At 43.5% G+C, this 18,747-nt stretch overlaps 1 protein-coding gene across 3 annotated transcripts in view; it reads left to right on the top strand.

Annotated features, from left to right (window-relative positions):
* Nucleotides 1-18,747, top strand: part of nebl (nebulette) — a 352,049-nt gene that overhangs the window by 204,122 nt on the left and 129,180 nt on the right. The window contains exons 1-3 of one of the 3 annotated variants that reach the window (XM_068007096.1): nt 389-928; nt 3,731-3,805; nt 14,409-14,497. The exons of the other annotated variants lie outside the window; for them this stretch is intronic. The gene's annotated coding sequence lies outside the window, so the exon portion shown is untranslated. Of the gene's footprint in view, nt 1-388; nt 929-3,730; nt 3,806-14,408; nt 14,498-18,747 lie in introns of those variants that run through there. 3 annotated transcript variants of the gene reach the window in all.

The following is an 18,747-nucleotide window of genomic DNA, read 5'->3' as shown; positions in this document are numbered from 1 at the left end:
ACCATTTTAAAAATACTCGGATCTATCCTTTTTTGGTCCAAAATAGATGACCTCACACTTACCTGCATTGAAATTCATCTGCCACAGTTTTGCCCAATCATTGTCTCTTTGTAATTTTATGTTCCCGTCTACTTACTATGCCACCAATCTTTGTATCATCGGCAAACTTGGATATATGGTGCCCTATTGGGTCATCTAAGTCATTAATAAATATAGTGAATAGTTGAGACCCCAGCACAGATCCTTGTGGGACACCACTTGTTACTTCCTTCCATTTCGACTACATACCCATTATCCCTACTCTCTGTCTACTGCCTAACCAATCTGTTAACCAGGTCAATAATTTGCCTTCAATCCATGAGCTTTAATTTTAGCTAACAGTCTCTTTTATGTGGAACCATATCAAATGCCTCCTGGAAGTCTCTATAAACTATATCCATAGATATACCACTATCTACTACTTCAGTTCCTTCCTCAAAAAATTCAATTAGGTTAGTTAGATAGGACCTACCCGTACAAATCCACGTTGGCTCTCTCTAATCAGCTGAAATTTCTTTAAGAGCTCAGTCACTCTGTTCTTAATTATAAATACCAATAACCTCCCTACAACAGATGTTACACTAACAGGTCTATACTTTCCTGGTTTCTCACCCTCACCTTTCTTATATTTGGACTTAAATTCATAAATGAACAGTATATTGCACCAGTGGTCATTTTTTTCTATTTCCCATTACAGTTGTCCTTCTAAGTATAACGGCCAGCTTTTGTTAAGTTATGGACAGTTTTATGCTGTGAAATTGGCACCCTATAAGTGCTGGGTTGCGTCTACCCACACCATTTCATGGAGATGTTTACAGTCAGCTAGGATCGGAAGAGGTGGTTTCATTCCATTAATTTGGAATCCAAACTCAGATTACAGAACTGAAAGGTAAGGTGCAATTTATTGAATATTGAAATATTGGTACTGTATCAATCGTATTATGGGCTAGTGTTCATACATTTTTTCATGTTAGCTGTTACCTCAACCGTAGAAACTAACTTTAATTCCTTATGCGTATTTATGTGCCAGTGCAGTTCTGTAATTTTTTTTCTGGATTAATGATGATCCAGAAAGTAACTTAGTTTTCAACTAGAGAAAGATGAAACCAATAGGCTGCTAGTTAAAAGAAAAATGACAATGCTGCAAACATAATCCTCAAAATTACTGGCAGGCTGCTGTGTCACTTGAAGTGTGGTGCCCACCAGTCTGCCTTAGGACTGAATCCGTTCCAAATTCCAGGACGGGGTCAGTAGCATAAAGGGGACTTCACCTGTGCCACTTATCCATCCCATGTAGACCGAGGAATTTAGTAATGGAGCTTGCCATTCTGACTGAAGATTCTCCTTGACCTTTGTGCAGATATTCCTTAGTAATGCAGCAATCAGTTGCTGTTCAGAAACCTGATATGTTGGCCCCACTTCCTCCAGGATGCCATCCTGACAGACTAAGTACACCTGCATCATTCAAGTGTACTTTCTGTTAGGGGCAATGGGGGCAGAACTGGTGGGATTGCTGATGGGTCATGTCATCCTGCCACCTCTTCTGACATGGGCAATTGATGGATGCAAGAAGCACCCGTTTTCCCCTTCGGAATTTCACAAGCTGTAAGAAGAGGTGGGAAATTGACTCCTGTCCCACAATCCTTCCCCATCTGCCCAAATCATGGTGACTTTATATCCCCAAAGTCCAGGAATTTCTACCTCACAATTTTGAAATTTGAACATTACGTACAGACGAAATTTAACTTGGTGACTACATCACATTCCTCAAGAAATTAAGATGACTTAAGGAGCTTTTTCCCTTCGTTGAGGGTTCTATAACAAGGGGACATAGATCCAAGGTAAAAGGCGGGAGGTTTAGAGGGGATTTGAGAAAGAACTTTTTCACCCAGAGGATGGTTGGAGTCTGGAACTCACTGCCTGAAAGGGTTGTGGAGGCAGGAACCCTCACAACATTCAAGAAGCATTTGGATGAGCACTTGAAATGCCATAGCATACAAGGCTACGGACCAAATGCTGGAATATGGGATTAGAGTAGACAGGGCTTGATGGCCGGCGCGGACACGATGGGCCGAAGGGCCTCTATCCGTGCTGTATAACTCTATGACTCTCTATGACTCTACCAATAAATTTGCAGTTTTGGAAACTTGTAGAAACTGAAGAAATATTTGACACTTGAATTTACTAAAATATTATTTCTATACTAAATATGACAAGGTGGCATTTCTGAAAAGGAGCATTATATGCATATTACTTTAAATGGAAATCGTATTGACCTAATTTGAAAATACTATCAAAACTGTATTCCAATTTTACTAATCCACAGGCTTTAACCCACCTTAAAGTGTAAGGTAGTACTTGGCAGTGATTTTAATAATACATCAAAAATTATGTCCTTAAGGACTTTAGTGATAAACTTGAATAAGTGAAGCAATTCAGATTTTGCCTCATTCATCTTTTGCGCACATCTATGGATTACTTATTTGAATTTTCAAATTCTCTTACTTTTTACTCTAAGTAATAGGGACTTCAAAACCATGAGGATACAAAGCTATCCTATTAATTTTGTAAGCAGCAACATAGAGAAAATGTACATTTTGATTAACTGATAAGGTTGTTAAATGCCATAAGCAAAACTAATCAATAGAAAAGATGTTTGCTCCTCTTTATATGATAATCAGAAGCATCGGCCCTGATTCAACCTGGAGTGGGAATTGGTGGGTGGGGTCGAGGCAAGCAGTAAACCCCGCTGACATCGACGGAGTGAGGCCCTGGCTGATTTTAACTCATGGGCCTCATCTGCATTGTCCCAGTTCAGTTGCTTGCCCAAAACTGGTGGTAAATGGCAACTGGCTGGCTGGTGGGCTGGATTGGGCTTACTCCTTTTGGCCCCACAAGGAAAGTTTTTAAAAAAAAAGAAGCTTGAAATCTTACTTTTTTGGGTCTTTTCAGCCCCGACTCCTCTTCCTGCTGGCTTCAACTGGCGGGAAAGCTGCAACGGCTTCCCCGCTCAGGCTACCGATTAAAATAGCAGTCGGGCCCCGATGACGTCATTGAAGCCGGATGTGCATGTTTAAAGAAGAGCCCCACCGGTTTCAGGCGGATGTCCTTGTTGCCTGCTCAGAAGAGCAGGTTAAAATTGTAGACTGCGGGAAGGGAGTGGTTGGCGATTAAGTCGCCCAGCTGATTTTATCTGCCCGCCGCCTGGTTAAAACCCCTATAACCTATCACAGTATGAGGATAAAAATAGAACAGGTGTTGCTTTTTCCCTATTGAAGCTTTTATTAACGTTGTTTCTCTTTTAGTCCATGCCAGCAATTGAAAACATTTTTACAACTTGTTGGTACCTAGTAATAACATTAATTTAGGAAACAATCACTAAAAGGAACTCTATATCAACGCTCTTAGAACAACTTGTAAAACTATCACACTGTTCCATTCCAGTATTCTTCCCAGGATACATTGATTCAGTGCTGCAGGCAGCGTGTAGCTATGTAACCCCATGATACAACTTAAGTGCAAGTATTTAGCTTTAAGCTGGGAACTAAAGAACTGTGTGAATGTTTGGCAATGTAATTGAGCTATATAAAGACCCCCATGAAGAATATTGCTTTACTTCATAAGTACTTGACAACAATAGTCATCATCACTGATTTTTTTCTGGTTAAATATTTGCCCTTTGTTTTGGAAGGAATGGTTTCCTTGGGGATTCGGGAGAGAGGATTGAAGAACTCAAGTGTACTGGATACCACCGTTCCAAGGAAAGGTACCAATGAGTTTATCAGCAATATCTAACTCCAGTTGACAAAACAATTGTTCTACATAACTGAGTAAAAGCAGAAACTTTACCTCACAACCTTAACAAAATAACCTTTATGTCTGCATGCACATTTTTTAAAAAGGAAGTTGCTTTTTTAAAAAAAGTAGGTGGTCAGTTTTAATTGAATAAATTTCTGTGAAAAATCCCAGTGAAATTTTACTATGGTAAACCGTGGACAGATTCTTTGATGTGATATCAATTGTCCATTTTGGACAATGCCCCCATGCAGGGTACTTACCCTGCGCATGAATGGTAGGGTCTGAGGCGCCCCGGATATTGGATCTCGGACCTCATTCTCATATCGATGACGCTGAGGGAGGTGGCCATGTAGGTAACTGATAGAAGTTCGGGCCGCTGCTGGTGCCACAGTGGCCCACAGGTAAGTGATCGCGGGGCTCGGGGGATCGTGGGAAGTCGGGTAGCATGGAGGTTGGGGCTGATGGTGGAGGGAATTTTTGGCCCGGAGGGAGGGAGATCGGGGGTAGAGGCCAGGGCATGTAGGTGGGGGATCTTGGGGGGTGGGGGGGGTGGTGGTAGGAAGATCACAGGTCGGGGCTGGGAGTGACTGCGATTGGGAGGATGATTTGTTACTCATCTTTCTTCTGCAGGCGATCCGCAAGATTGGTTTCCCTAAGTGCAGCCAGAGATGGCACCTGGCTGCTTCATGGCAAAGCAGTGTTGCATTGGGTACCTCAAGCAGGCATTAGTCTCTTTGCAAATACAAATACGGGGCCCAATACCTGATTCAGGCATGGGTAAAGGATGCCTTTTGTTAACCTTGCTCGTTTGGAAATGTGCACCTGCTTCCTGCCGGCCAATTTGGGGACATAGGAGGCTGCGTAGTACCTGAAAAATGGGTGCTGCGTGACCCAATTTCTAGGCCGCTGTTCGTTTGTGAACAGGACTTCATTCAGTTATTCTGAAACTTTGTTTCTTTGTGAGCCAGGAGGATATTCAAGAAAAGCTGGGATTACCTAAATTGGTGCACAAAGGAAAAGGTGACATCCAAAAGGAGATGAACATTGGATACCAAAGGAGTGTTAACCACCAGGGAGGGCTAATTCAGGAAGCACATAGTGTACAAAACCTGGTCAGGGCTGAATCCTTCCAAGAATAGTGGGGGTTAAATTGGATCACCAATCTACCTGTCGCAGATGCATTTGTCCATGACAGTATTGGTAGGAGTGACCACCGCACAGTCCTTGTGGAGACGAAGTCCCGTCTTCACACTGAGGACACCATCCAACGTGTTGTGTGGCACTATCTCCGTGCTAAATGGGATAGATTCAGAACAGATCCAGTAGCTCAAAACTGGGCATCCATGAGGCGCTGTGGACCATCAACAACAGCAGAATTGTATTCGAGCACAATCTGTAAACTCATGGCCCGGCATATTCCTCATTCTACCATTACCAACAAGCCAGAGGATCAACCCTGGTTCAATGAGGAGTGCAGAAGAGCATGCAGCACCAGGCGTACCTAAAAATGAGGTGCCAACCTGGTGAAGTTACAACACAGGACTACATGCATGCTAAACAGTGGAAGCAACATGCTATAGACAGAGCTAAGCGATTCCACAACCAACAGATCAGATCAAAGCTCTGCAGTCCTGCCACTTCCAATCGTGAATGGTGGTGGACAATTAAACAACTAACGGGAGGCGGAGGCTGAACCATCTTCAGCCAGAAGTGCCAAGTGGATGATCCATCTCTGCCTCCTCCCGATATCCCCACCATCGTAGAAGCCAGTCTTCTGCCAATTTGAGTCACTCCACGTGATATCAAGAAACGGCTGAGTGCACTGGATACAACAAAGGCTATGGGCACCGACAACATCCCGGCTGTAACCCGCTCACCGATGCTTGGTTTGGGTTCTGCCAGGACCACTCTGCTCCAGACCTCATTACAGCCTTGGTCCAAAGATGGACAAAAGAGCTGAATTCCAGAGGTGAGGTGAGAGTGACTGCCCTTGACATCAAGGCAGCATTTGACCGAGTGTGACACCAAGGAGCCCCAGTAAAATTGAAGTCAGTGGGAATCGGGGAAAACTCTCCAATAATTGGAGTAATACCTAGCACAAAGGAAGATGGTAGTGGTTGTTGGAGGCCAATCATCTCAGCTTCAGGACATTTCTGCAGGAGTTCCTCAGGGCAGTGTCCTAGGCCCAACCATCCTCAGCTGCTTCATCAATGACCTTCCCTCCATCATAAGGTCAGAAATGGGGATGTTTGCTTATGATTGCAAAGTGTTCAATTCCATTCGCAACACCTCAGATAATGAAGCAGTCCATGTTCACATGCAGCAAGATCTGGACAACATCCAGGCTTGGGCTGATAAGTGGCAAGTAACATTCGCGCCAGACAATGACCACCTGAACATTTACCTGAGGAAGGAGCTCCTGAACATTTACCTGAGGAAGGAGGAAGCCTCCGAAAGCTTGTGAATTTAAAATAAAATTGCTGGACTATAACTTGGTGTTGTAAAATTGTTTACACCTGCAACAAGAGAGAGTCTAACCACCTCCCCTTGACATTCAATGGCATTACCATCGCTGAATCCCCCACCATCAACATCCTGGGGTCACCATTGACCAGAAACTTAACTAGACCAGCAACATAAATACTGTGGCTACATGAGTAGGTCAGAGGCTGGGTATTCTGCAGCGAGTGACTGACCTCCTGACTCCCCAAAGCCTTTCCACCATCTACAAGTCACAAGTCAGGAGTGTGATGGAATACTCTCCACTTGCCTGGATGAGTACAGCTCCAACAACACTCAACAATCTCGATACCATACAGGACAAAGCAGCCCGCTTGATTGGCACCCCATCCACCACCCTAAACATTTACTCCCTTCACCACCGGCGCACCGTGGCTGCAGTGTGTACCATCCACAGGATGCACTGCAGCAACTCGCCAAGGCTTCTTTGACAGCACCTCCCAAACGTGCGACCTCTAGCACCTAGAAGGACAAGGGCAGCAGGCACATGGGAACAACACCACCTGCACGTTCCCCTCCAAGTCACACACCATCCCGACTTGGAAATATATCACCGTTCCTTCATCGTTGCTGGGTCAAAATCCTGGAACTTCCTCCCTAACAGCACTGTGGGAGAACCTTTACCACATGGACTGCAGTGGTTCAAGAAGACGGCTCACTACCACCTTCTCAAGGGCAATTAGGGATGTGCAATAAATGCTGGCCTTGCCAGCGATGCCCACATCCCATGAACGAATAAAAAATAAAACAAAAACCCGGCGAGACTTTCATCCGGCCTGTGTGCTTACCTTGAAGCAACGTTGGAAATCAGTGTTGACACGAAGATTCGATGCAATTTGCACTTTCTGCCACCAGGGGAAGCCCCAATCTCTAAGGCAGGCTGTCTCTTAAAATCTCTTAAAGGTATCTGGTACCTGGTATTTGCTTAAAATAACAGTCTGCTGTCTGAATGGAGAGCAGACATCGCACACATAAAACACAGATACTGGTCCGTCCCTATGTTTACAAACTGATGTGTTATGTTAAAACAGTGAATAAAGGTTGCACACTACTGAATCCCACATCCTCCAATCTGCATGTCAGACCTCACCAATCTGCCAGTCTGAGTTGGTACCAGGCCTGCAAAAGTGTGTGCACCAAGGTTCTCTGCTGATGCACTAGAGGCCTTGGTGCAAGAGGTGGACAGAAGGAGGGACATCCTATATGTGGGGGGGTGGGGGGTGGCAAGAGGCCCTCCAGACATATGCCCAAAAGGCAGTGGGTGACAGCGGGGGATGAAGTCAATGCCAGGCGTATAGCATCACGAACATGGATGCAGTGCAGGAAGAAGTTCAATTCTTTGACACAAGTGGTCAAGGTGAGTGAGGTCAACTGTCAAGTGGCATTTCCTACCAACTGCACCACTAGCCGCATCCACTGCCCCACACACTACACCCACCATCACCCACATACTAACAAACTCTTTCCATCGGTACTCAACTCTGCCAATCAGATGCCTCCTCTCACTGTTGCAAGCTGCCCACCCACAACTCACAGGCCACACACATTGGCAACTATTCAACCATGACAGGTACATCACCCAGACACACGTCCCGCTTGCTTGCAGGAGAAGGTGGCGCATATCAGGAGGCAGCAACTGGCAGTGGCATTTAGCCCCTCGAGCCTGTTCTGCCATTCAGTGAGACCATGATGGACCTGTGACCTAACTCCGAATACCCGCCTTAGCCCCATATCGCTTAATACCCTTGGTTCACAGAAATCTATCAATCTCAGATTTAGAATTCACAATTGAGCTAGCATCAGCTGCCGTTTGCAGAAGAGCATTCCAAACTCCTCCCACCCTTTGCGTGTAGCAGCATTTCCTAACTTCACTCCTGCACGTCCTGGCTCTAAGTGTCCTAGTATTCAAGCATAGGAGACTTCCAAAAACAGTTACAAATGCATCAGCAGCCAGAAGTAATAATCCAGCAACTAACCTGCAAATCCTGCATGGTCCCTTTAAACAGCGCTGGTGGGGTTCCTCCAGGCACTCTAAGACATGTTCAGATGGTTGTGGTTAAGACTGTGCATTGAGTCGAGCGTTAAGTCCCAAAATGGTGTCTATCACTTTAAATCAGCGTTGCACACGGATTGTATCCATATTCTCCTTACTTCACATGCTTCCAGTGTTCGGTATTTGCGCATGTGCTAATACCTATACCACGATGGTGTCCGTCGTACGTCACGCTGGAACTTGGCACTTCAGGAGGCTGCGTAGCGCCGAAACAATGGGCGCTGGGCGACCGAATTTCTAGCCCGTAGAATCAATTTATGGGCAACCAACATTAGCACTGATAATTGGGAGCACACAACAGGAGGAAGGGGAACACCCTAGGTTATACCCTTTGAAGTCTTGCTTTGATCCTTGGACCTTATCAAAGCATATGATCGGAAATAACCATTTTGCCAGCGAATTCTTTCCAACATGGATAACACCTACCCCATCCAATTCCCCACTTCCACAATATAAATCTAACTTCTATACACATGTAAAGTAGCCTTCTGTGGCAGGACAATTTCATATTCATATTTTCTGCAGGTCAGTATTGTGTATTCTTTGTGCATTTTTTTTTATTCGTTCATGGGATGTGGGCGTCGCTGGCAAGGTCAGCATTTATTGCCCATCCCTAATTGCCCTTGAGAAGGTGGTGGTGAGCCGCCGCCTTGAACCGCTGCAGTCAAGTGTGGTGAAGGTTCTCCCACAGTGCTATTAGGAAGGGAGTTCCAGGATTTTGACCCAGCGACGATGAAGGAACGGCGATATATTTCCAAGTTGGGATGGTGTATGACTTGGAGGGGAACGTGCAGGTGGTGTTGTTCCCATGTACCTGCTGCCCTTGTCCTTCTAGGTGCTAGAGGTCGTGGGTTTGGGAGGTGCTGTCGAAGAAGCCTTGGCGAGTTGCTGCAGTGCATCCTGTGGATGGTACACACTGCAGCCACAGTGCGCCGGTGGTGAAGGGAGTGAATGTTTAGGGTGGTGGATGGGGTGCCAATCAAGCGGGTTGCTTTGTCCTGGATGGTGTCGAGCTTCTTGAGTGTTGTTGGAGCTGCACTCATCCAGGCAAGTGGAGAGTATTCCATCACACTCCTGACTTGTGCCTTGTAGATGGTGGAAAGGCTTTGGGGAGTCAGGAGGTGAGTCACTCCTGGAAATTTGTCCATGTGATACAATTTCAATTTGCTTTGAGTGTGGTGTGCATCCATTGAATGAACCCTTGTGTGCTTCAGGACCTATGACAGAAGAGTGCAAATCTAGTTTTAAATATTGCACTGGTGAAATATTAAAGTTGAACACCTGATGCTTTAAATATACAGAGTAAGTATAAATTGTTCCCTGGAAAAAGTATGTAAAATTCCCAATAGCCCTGAAAATCTGCATTGGTGCAATCCCAGCAGTTACACAGGATTGCATCTAGTGCCAAATACTGCCACTGACCCTGCCAAAGTTCACGGGGTCGGGGAGGAGCCTGAAGAAGTGGGCCTTTTGCAGTATCTGTGGCTCCATCCTGCCGAAAACACTGGAAATGTTGATGTGAAATGTCCAGCCTGAGAACCCCTTCCCTAGAAAGTGGTAGTTTGTACCCTAAGCAATTGGGGTTGCTTATGAAATAATAAAAAAAAAATCCCACCCTGATCTTCAGGGTCCCAGATCCCACCATGGCCTGACATAGGAAACATAGGAACAGGAGTAGGCCATTCAGCCCCTCGTGCCTGCTCCGCTATTTGATAAGATCATGGCTGATCTGTGATCTAACTCCATATACCTGCCTTTGGCCCATATCCCTTGATACCTTTGATTGCCAAAAAACTATCTATCTCAGATTTAAAATTAGCAATTGAGCTAGTATCAATTGTCATTTGCGGAAGAGTGTTCCAAACTTCTACCACCCTTTGTGTGTAGAAGTGATTCCTAATCTCACTCCTGAAAGGTCTGGCTCTAATTTTTAGACTGTGCCCCCTACTCCTAGAATCCCCAACCAGTGGAAATAATTTCTCTCTCCACCCTATCTGTTCCCCTTAATATCTTATAAACTTCGATCAGATCACCCCTCAACCTTCGAAACTCCAGAGAATACAACCCCAATTTGTGTAATCTCTCCTCGTAACTTAACCCTTGAAGTCCGGGTATCATTCCAGTAAACCTACGCTGCAATCCCTCCAAAGCCAATATGTCCTTCCGAAGGTGCGGTGCCCAGAACTGCTCTCAGTACTCCAGGTGCGGTCTAACCAGGGTTTTGTATAGCTGCCGCATTACTTCTGCCCCCTTGCACTCCAGTCCTCTAGATATAAAGGCAAGCATTCCATTAGCCTCCTTGATTATTTTCTGCATCTGTTCATGACACTTCAATGATCTATGTACCTGAACCCCTAAGTCTCTTTGGACATCCACTGTTTTTAACTTTTTACCATTTAGAAAGTACCTTGTTCTATCCTTTTTTGATCCAAAGTGGATCTCACATTTGTCTGCATTGAATTCCATTTGCCACAGTTTTGCCCATTCACCTAATCTATCAATATCGCTTTGTAATTTTATGTTTTCATCTACACTGCTTACAATGCCACCAATCTTTGTGTCACGGCAAACTTAGATATGAGACTTTCTATGCCTTCATCTAAGTCGTTAATAAATATTGTGAATAATTGAGGCCCCAAGACAGATCCCTGCGGGACTCCACTAGTCACATCCTGCCAATGTGAGTACCTACCCATTATCCCTGCTCTCTGTCGCCTTTCGCTCAGCCAACTTCCTAACCAAGTCCGTACTTTTCCCTCGATTCCATGGGCTTCTAACTTAGCTAACAGTCTCTTATGTGGGACCTTATCAAATGCCTTCTGGATGTCCATATAAATAACATCCATTGACATTCCCCTGTCCACTATTGTAGTCACCTCTTCCAAAAATTCAATCAGGTTTGTCAGCATGACCTACCTTTCACAAATCCATGCTGGCTCTCTCTGATTAACTGAAAATTCTCGGTGTTCAGTCACCCTAACCTTAATTATAGACTCCGGCATTTTCCCCACAACAGATGTTAGGCTAACTGGTCTATAATTCCCTGGTTTCCCCCTCTCTCCTTTCTTAAAAAGCAGAGTGACGTGCAATTTTCCAATCTAGAGGTACAGTTCCTGAATCTAGAGAACTTTGAAAGATTATAGTTAGGGCATCTGCAATGTGCTCACCTACTTCCTTTAAAACCCTGGGATGGAAACCATCTGGACCTCCCCTACTCGTGCCACTCTGGAGGTCAGTATGGCTCCAAACATATGCCGGGTCCCATTGATGCTGAGGAAATGGGAACTCCAGCCTATAGAGACCCTGATCCCTACGTGTAAATGGCCGCCTTTGGGCTGACCAGAGGCTCCGCCCCAAATTTGGCTACTGAAAATTACTGTGTAAGGCTGAGACCTGGTATACCCAAGTCCCGGTGGAGGTTCTGGCTATACCACCAGACTCTTGCTGGAGTTACAGCAGGAGTTTACTGGAACTTCTGAGTAAATTCGGGACCAATGTATTTCTGTTGTATATTTTGCTGCAAAACTGAAGGAATTCCAAAGATGACGGTAGACATTTGAAAACGTTGCTTTTTTTTCTCATTGTGAGGGCAATATTGCCTGTTAAAACACACAATTGAATTAAGGGTTGATTTTAACCCTGCCTGCCCAGCGGAAATTAGGCGGGTGGGCAGTTAACATGGCCACAGTGACTTCATAGAATTATAGAATGATAGAATGATTATAGCACAGAAGGAGGCCTTTCGACCCATCGAGCCCATGCTGGTTCTTTGTAAGACCCATCCAGTTGGTCCCATTCCCCTACTCTTTCCTCGTAGCCCTGCAAATTTTTTCCCCTCAAGTATTTATCCAGTTCCTTTTTGAAAGCTACGATTGAATCTGCTTCCACCATCCTTTCAGGCAGCGCATTCCAGATCATAACTACTTGGTGCGTAAAAAAGTTTTTCCTCATGTCGCCTTTAGATCTTTTGCCAATCCCCTTAAATATGTGTCCTCTGGTTCTCGACCCTTCTGCCAATGGGAACAGTTTCTCTTTATTTACATCATCTAAACCCTTCGTGATTTTGAACACTTCTATCAAATCTCCTCTTAACCTCCTCTGCTGTAAGGAGAACAATCCCAGCTTCTCCAGTCTATTCATTAAACTGAAGTCCCTCAATTGACTTACCGCCCCCGCCCCCTGCCAATCCTGCTTCCCTCCAACAGGTTGCATTTTTAACCCGCTCTATTGAGCAGGCGAATGGACCACCCCCCCCCCCCCCCCCCCCACCTCCCTGGAAGGCAGCAGGGCCTTCTTTAAAATCAGGTTCTGTTGACGCAATCCAGGCCCAACTGCGATTTTAACTCGAGGCCTGCAACAAACACTGAACCAGTTCATTCAGTAAATTTTTATAATGTCTAATGAGATGAGTTATATTAAATTTCAAGTAGGCTGCTGGATAAGTCTCAACCAAACCATTCCCTCTTTCCCCACCCAAAAAGAGCAAAGTTAGTAATTTTGTGGCACTAATAGTAGACTCACGATTATGTTTGAAGTACTACTGGACAGCATGACCCACAGATGACATAAGTCACTACTGTACATTGAATACTACTCGTCCATCAATAAGATGGAAAGTAAAATGGAGTTACTATACATACAGTGGTGTCTGTTTCTGGTAGTTTGTAAAAAGCATGAGTGTGCATTGATCTTAGCATTCATCTTTGGTCCTTTGCTTGAAAAATTTGTCTGAATTAAGTGTATATACCATACTTGGAACATTTTATAGTCCTCAGTTCACAGAATAACATTTCTAAATGTTTGACAGAATCCACTACTGAGAGTGCTATGGAGAAAGAAGTTAAATAATTGACTCAAAGTAATATTATTGATTAACGATATGAGGTAAACATATTCAGATTGTCTACTTCCTTGAGTTGGAAAATCCTGCTAAATGGTTGCCTGTTAAGTCACATGGAATAGAATGCAAGCCAATAGAATATCATGATTTAGTACAATATAATTACATAGAATTACATAGAATTACATAGAATGTACAGCACAGAAACAGGCCATTCGGCCCAACAGGTCCATGCCGGTTTTTATGCTCCACACGAGCCTCCTCCCTGTAGTGTGTTCAGTTCTCTTAAGCTTTACAATGATTCTTGGACCCCGGAATTACAAGAACAAAATATACACGACAAATAGGTTTTGGCTCAACCCGAATTAGTTAATTTATTAGACCAACAAAACCCCTTTATGATTTGACTGAAACTTACAATCACCCATGCGGTTGGTTGTTACCAATGTTGATTGTAGGCCTAGATCTGGAGATGACCGGTCTGCGTCCTTCTTCACCTGACTGCAGTGTCCACGTGTTGATATCGTCCCTTCTTATAGTGTTCCAGTCCCGCTATCCCACACCTGGGCCCCAACCGTAGTTTCGGTTATCAGCCTGCTGAGCTGCCTGGCATTTCACACCTCTTCTTCTCAGTCTTGCAATCTCCTGAGCTATGCAGACCTGCAAGGTTGAGACAACCCCTTATCTCCTTCCCTGCTTTCCGTACCGCATAAAGGACAATGTGATTTCCCTCACTGTGATGGACCTTTAGCTCATGGCATTGTTCAGGTGTTTTTGTGTCTCCCCTTGTCAGAAACAGATCAAATGTCAGAGTTTCATTGTTCAGTGTTAACGTTTCTTCAGAAACTGATCGAGTCAGTGTTTCAGTTAACTGACACCTTCCATGCATCGAGGTTAACTGTTTCATATATGTCCTTCATCCCTCCCTACTTCGTCTATCAGCATATCCTTTGATTCCTTTCTCCCTCGTGTGTTTATCTAGCTTCCCCTTAAATGCATCTATGTTAGTCACCTCAACTACTCCTTGTAGTAGCGAGTTCCATATTCTAACCACTCTCTGGGTTAACAAGTTTCTCCTGAATGTTACTATAATGCTAAATTTGGAATAGATTTGTATTTGGTACTTATTTTTAGTAATTTATTTAAATTTTCTTTCAGGAGATAACATGGGGCCTCTGCACAAATGTCACTCTGTAGCCAGCTGCTCAGAAGTATTGAAGAATGGCCTGGGTGACTGTTATTAAAAGGCAAGTTTATTTAAATTTTTCAACAGCATCTGAAACTGAAACATAAAAATACATTGTATGAATACCAGACCTGACAGGAAGTTGTTGCATGTGTTTGTTCCATTCAGGGAGAAGCTGTATAAACGCACTCACTGTTTATTCAGCCCCTTTACTTATGGAATAAAAGTAGTATTTAACAGCTCCCTATATTGTATCCTCCAGTTACCAATTTAGAAAATAAAATGAATTTTATAATCTAACATGCAGAGGATGAGATTATTGCCACAATACAGTTGAATTGGGGATTTGGCACAACAATTTTTTGATTTCTATGCAGACTGAGCTATGCAGACCTGCAAGGTTGAGACAACCCCTTATCTCCTTCCCTGCTTTCCGTACCACATAAAGGACAATGTGATTTCCCTCACTGTGATGGACCTTTAGCTCATGGCATTGTTCAGGTGTTTTTGTGTCTTCCCTTCTTGTAATACCTAAGATCCAACTCTAACAGCAACAACAACATGGATTTGTAAAGAACCTTGAATGTAACTGTCCAAAGGCTTTTCATGATGGAAATAGATGGGGGACCCAATGTTTAGCCATGGGGGGAGAAATTAGGAGGATTGACTGAAAGCTTGGTCGAAAATATGGTCCCGTGTGCAGTTTTAAAGGAGAATGGAAGGGTTTGAGGAGGCAGTTCCAAAGAATAGGGCAGAGGTGGATGAAGGCTTTGCCACCTTTTGGTAAGGCAACTGTGGGGGGGGGTTAAATTGCATTGTAGACTAGAACCTGAGGACCAAAGATTGTGGGAGGGGAAAGAAGACTGGGGGAGGTTTCAGAGGTAGGGTGGGATAAGACCATGGAGGAATTTGAAGATGAGGATGAGGATTTTAAATTTAATGCAATGGAGGAGGGGAAACAGGGAGCTACTGAAGGTTAGGAGTTGAGGCTAGTGGGTGAATAAAACTTAGTGCAAGACAGGATGTGGCCAGCTGAAATTTGGAGTTCATGGAGAGTGAAGGATGGGAGGCCAGCAAGGAGGATATTGGAATGATCGAGTTTAGAAGTGATAAAAGCATGAATAAAAGATTTTAGTAGTGGGGGGGTTGGGCTGCAGGAAGGCAGTGTTATGGAGGATGAAATAAACAGAAATTTGTTTTGGATAAGTTGTTGCATTTGAAGTTCAACCCCGGATTGAAGATGATGTATCTCCTGTTTCGATCTGACCATGTGTACGGGGAAGGGACGGGGTTGGTAGCAAGGGTGCCGAGTTCATGGCGAGGGCCAAAAACGACGACTTCAGTTTTTCTGATATTCAGTTGAAGGAAATTGCGACTCACCCATGACTTGATGTCAGATAGCAGCCTGATGGCACAAATATGGTTGTGGTGTCGAGAGAGGTAGTGGAGAGGTACAGATAGATGATGTGGGTGTACATATGCAAGATGACTCCTTGCCAGTGGCTGATGTTACTGATGAGCAATATGTAGATGAGAAAGAGAAGGGGTCCAAAGATAATATCTTGGGGGATTCCAGAAGTCAGTGGGGACAAAAAAGGAAAACTATTGCTGGAGATGTGCTGGCTATGGAACTACACAAGGATAGTCTGAAACTGTGTGATTGGAGAGGCAATGGAGGAGAATGGTGCGGTTGATTGTATCAAACATTGCGAGGAGGGCAAGGAAGGATAATGCACCACTGTTACAGAAGATATCATTTGTGACTTTGGTCAGGGCCATCTCTGTGCTGTGAAAAGGGCAGAAGCTGGACTAGAGGAATTTGAACAAGGAGTTTATAGAAATGGGCATGGAGCTAGGAGACAATTATGTTCAAGAACCTTGAAGAGAAAACGGAGTTGAGGTAGTTGAAGAACACAGATGGGATGATAGATGTTTTTTAAGGTGGGGGGGTATGGGATAATGAAGTGGAGAGGAATGGTCTGAGAAAGGGAGACTTTAACATTGTCAGTTAGCATATGGACCAGGAGTGGGAAAGTTGAGTGCTTTAAAAGACATAAAATGGGCCACAGAATGCTGTAATAGAATGAAAGAAAGAACTTGCATTTATATAGTGCCTTTCACAACCTCAGGAAATCCCAAATTTCTTTACAGTCAATGAAGTACTTTTGAAGTGTTGTCACTGTTGCAATGTAGGAAATGCAGCAACCAATTTGCGCACAGCAAGGTCTCAAACAGCAATGTGATAATGACTAGATACTCCGTTTTAGTGATGTCGGTTGAGGAATAATTAGGATCTTTTACATCCACCTGAGAGGGCAGACGTTTCATCCGAAAGACAGCACCTCTGATAGCGCAGCACTCCCTCAGTGCTGCACTGAAATGTCGGCCTAGATTTCGTGCTCAAGTCTCTGGAATGGGACTTGAAACCACCACCTCCTGACTCAGAGGCAAGAGTGCTAATGGTTACAGGAATCAAAGGCCTATACCATATGTCTGAGGATATTTTAATTTCAGGAATATTGTGTGTTAGTATTTAGCTTCTTTTAACAACAGCAATGGAAAGTAACTGCAGAAAAAATCATTATGATTTATAGGTGTACATCTATTTGTATATTCACTGCACATGAAATAATATTTAAGTTTACTTTAATTGTCAAGTTTGTTTTTTCACAAATTTCTAATACTAGCTTAAATCAGAGATTGCAAAAGGGTCTTTATATGTAAATGTTAATTCATATTTATCCAATTTCCTCCTGGTACCCATAACTGTGCAAAACAATGCTTTTGAGTTAGCTAAATTAAATGTCAGCAGAAATGTGCCTTTAGTTTTCTTTTATAATCAGCTGTGTGAGTTAGTAAAGACTTAGCAGTGTCACATGTTGGCATCAAAGTGACAATGTTTTTGTACAAAGACCAAGTTTATTGATGTCAGATTTCCATTAATGGAAGAGTATCACTGGCAATGACATGATTGGCTATAATATGCACCAAACAAACTCCTGGCTGCATTCTTAAAAGTTATGCAAGTGAAGTAATAGTTGTAGTAAGATAAAGAGGAGCGATTTTCCATAGGTTGATTTCTACCAGATAAACAATTTGAGTTTGGGCAGAAAACACTTTCTCGATAGATTGCAGTGAGGTTTTCCCACACAAGCTAAAACTGCCGATTTAGGAGTCATCAAGAATTATTTACAGTCAAAGGTAGATATTTACCAATATGACTACAGGCTTCCAGCAGGTGTGGAATTAAGGTTCAATCAGACCAGGTGCCAAAAATATTGCACCGAAATCTCTATCTGCTTTCTTGCCATTTTGCAGGAATAAATTTTGCAATAAATACAGCATCAGCCTCTCTGTGAAGAAATATGCAGAGAGCAGATCCAAGCATGGAGATGATGTTTTAGAAGAGCACTTTATGGGCTTAAGGTGAATTATCTTGGCTTATGCGAGTAATAGTATGTGGTAGGGTTTAAGTTAAGGAGCGAGGATCTGATTTGATTAGAGAAGATTTGAACAGCGTTTCAGTGAATCTTACCTTTATACCTGTGGCATTGAATATAATAGCAATCTTATTTTTCCCCAAGTTCTTGGAGATGCTTATGTTAGCAGTTTGCAGGGCACGATGTTGACTTGTGTACAGGCACCTTCTTTATGCTTAATACATTTTTCAAAAGCAAGTGAAAAATTATGAATGCTATAGAAACTTCAAAGACGTTGAATGTGGCTGATTGCACAAATAGTGAGATATGAAAATGTAATCCTGTACATTGTTTGAAAAGGACTTAACCGGCAAGGAATCTCCATAATGCAATGAATCATTACTGTGCTGATTATAACTAAATATCCCTGGCTCCATATATCATTCTTTTAGTCATAATTCACATATTACAACGAGTTACATTGGTCCGTTTCTGTGCTGTAATTTCATTCGGCTCAGCTGTTCTATGCCGGCATTTATGTTCCACACAAGCCTCCTCCCTCCCTACTTCATCTAACCCAATCAGGATACCCTTCTATTCCTTTCTCCCTCATGTGTTTATCTAGCTTCCCCTTAAATGCATCTGTGCTATTTGCCTCAACTACTTCTTGTGGTAGCACATTCCATATTCTTACCACTCTTTGGGTTTCTCCTGAATTCCCTATTGGATTTATTAGCGACTACTTTGTATTTATGACCTCTAGTTTTGGACTCCCCACAAGTGGAAACATTTTCGCTACGTCTACCCTAACAAACCCTATCATTAACGTAAAGACCTCTAACAGGTCACCTCTCAGCTTTCTCCTTTCTAGAGATAAGAGTCCCAGCCTGTT

The sequence above is a fragment of the Heptranchias perlo genome, chromosome 2 (assembly GCF_035084215.1).
Source record: "Heptranchias perlo isolate sHepPer1 chromosome 2, sHepPer1.hap1, whole genome shotgun sequence".
Lineage (NCBI taxonomy): Eukaryota > Metazoa > Chordata > Chondrichthyes > Hexanchiformes > Hexanchidae > Heptranchias > Heptranchias perlo.
Note: the sequence above shows the minus strand (reverse complement) of the source record. Positions and strands in the feature narration are given on the sequence as shown.